Raw genomic sequence first — 2470 nt, forward strand, 5'->3', positions numbered from 1 at the left:
CTGCCACACCCCCAGCCTTGCTGGTGCCCCTCACCCCTAACCTACACCCCCTGTCCCTGATACTGCCCCTGCCAATGCCCCTCCCAACCTACAGCCCACCCCCCAGCCCTGCTGGTGCCCTGCAGTCCCAACCTGAAGCCTGCCCTCCATCTCCCCCCACATCTCCACTGGGGCCCCTCATTCCCAACTCTCCTGTCTCCCTCCACCAAGCCCTGCTGGGGGAGAGGGGCTAGCTGCTAGGGCTATGGGACCACCCTGCTTGTTTTTTGCTCTGTGGGTGCCTGCCACAGCTGGCCAGCAGCGCCCAGGCCCAGCTGCTGTGTGCAGGAGGTGGTGGTTACTGTGGCTGGAGTAAAGCAAAGCTCATTCCCCCCCACTGCAAGCACCATGGCTGGAACAGAGCCAAGCAGAGCTTGTGGGGGGTGGGGGAGGATGTGGACTGCCTGCTGTGGGGCTCAGGGCTCCCTATCGTGCTGTTCTTCTCCTGGCAGCCTCTGCAGCCTAGCAGGCAGGACCCAGCACAGGAAGGTGGAGGAGGTTTGGTACTGTTGCTGGGAATCCTGCACTGGCTGTGTTGCCATGGTGAGGTGTCCCCTACCCGTTTTGCCCAACTGCTGCCAGGCAGGCTAGGGTTGCATCACCATGGGAGCCTGCCTGGCATGGGGCTCCCAGCAGCAATGGCAGCAGCACTGAGCCTCCGCTGCCAATGCAAAGTTGTGCCCCACCCCCACCATTGCCAGGCAGGCAGGGGGCCCCTTGCCATTACAGTGTGCCTGGTGTAGGGTTCCTGGTAGCAGCAGAACTGAGGCTCCCTGCCCCACTGTGCCTTACTAGGTGGCAAATGGGAAAACCTGGATCCCTGGTGATGATGCACTTTCAGTGGGTTAGAGCTATGCACAAGATTAGCCACACATTCTGTAAGTTTGTACATGTATCCTGTTGTGCTCTTAGGCTTCAAGGCAATAAGAATTTTCCTAGTTTGTCCTCTTTCTATTTCGTAAATTCCCTAGTAATATAGAAAAGGTCATTAAGCCTGTTTGCTTTAATTTCAGTTTGAAGTGTTCCCATGTCACTACCTTTCTCTTCTTCAGTTCAGTTTAAGACATTAGTAGGTTTGAATCCCAAAAGAACATTATAGTTTATTTTTTGAGGTTTATGTTGGTAATAATTGGAGGAGAAATGTAATTGGAAAGAAACCTTGAAATGCAGTTTGTGGCAGTCTGTGATAAGTGGTGTAATGTGCCTTTTAAATTTTGCTGATAAACTTCACCTAATAGAAAATTCAGTATTTGTGCAAGGAAACAAATTTAGTGTACCAAATGGCTGAGTGATAACATTTGCAAGGTTTGGGGTTATGCATGCTAACAAGCAATGGTATCTGTAACCTTTGCAGTTCCTTTGAAACAACAAATGGATAATGCTGCCTTTACCCTGGTTTCAAGGTTTGCTTAACTATAGTCAGTGCTTTGGTATGCTGATGCCTGAACTTGCCCCAAGTATTGGCTGCACTAGGAGAACAGAACAAGAACACCATGCTGTAGTTTTACACCTTCTTTCTCATCTGGAGTATAGCTGGTAGGCTACTAGTTGTTTTCCAACTGAGCTGCCTTATGGAGAAGTCTAGCTAAACTGCTGTTAATTGAAACAGTGCAGATACACTAAGCTTTTGTAGGCTTGTGCCAATTAAAACCTATTGGCACTACAGTTTAGTGAGTTGCATACTAATCTCTCATAGTGTAAAAGGGTTGCTTCACAATATGACTACCTCCTTCAACTGGGGTGGAGATGAGTGGGGAGTGGCATTTCTACCACTGTTAGAAGATTTACTGTAGACAGTCTTAATCTTACATGAAAGCTTACCGTCCATAAATGGCAACTCAAGTGGGTCTAACTTCTTTAGGCATACTGTGTGCCATTCTCAGCCTGGCTTCTGAAAACTCTACCCCTTGAACATTCCTTTTTAAACTTGGTACAATTGATTTTTGATCTGAATTGTGCGCAAGTCTATTCTTGTCTTTCCAGTGCCAACCTGCTGGGTTTCAGAGAAGTGAGTTATTTTGCACCATTTTTTCTTCTTCTTCTTTTTTTTTTTTTCCCTTACAGACCCCATTAAACTAAAGCAGTAGAATTAGTCTGTAATTCTGCATGCAGACTGATTATAAATATCATGGAGTCACTCTAGTTCTGTTAATGACTGGCTTGTATTGCAGAGTAGACAAAGTACCTCTCCTGGTAATTTCTGCATCAGGGCTGTGCCCTTCATACTTCATCTGTAGCATATTTGAAAGATCAGGCCTTGATTTTCAACAGCTTTGAGTGATGGAGTTTCTCACCATTTTTCAAGTAGTTGCAGTGGCTAATAACCCTTACTGGTAAACTGAGACTAAAAATAAAGTATTTGTCTGCCTTCAGGCTCCATGCATTCAGTGTCCTTATGCTGTTTTTGGCTAGATCAACGAGCTACCTTCTG

This window comes from Gavialis gangeticus, unplaced genomic scaffold (assembly GCF_001723915.1).
Source record: "Gavialis gangeticus isolate Ggan-Ray unplaced genomic scaffold, GavGan_comp1, whole genome shotgun sequence".
NCBI lineage: Eukaryota > Metazoa > Chordata > Crocodylia > Gavialidae > Gavialis > Gavialis gangeticus.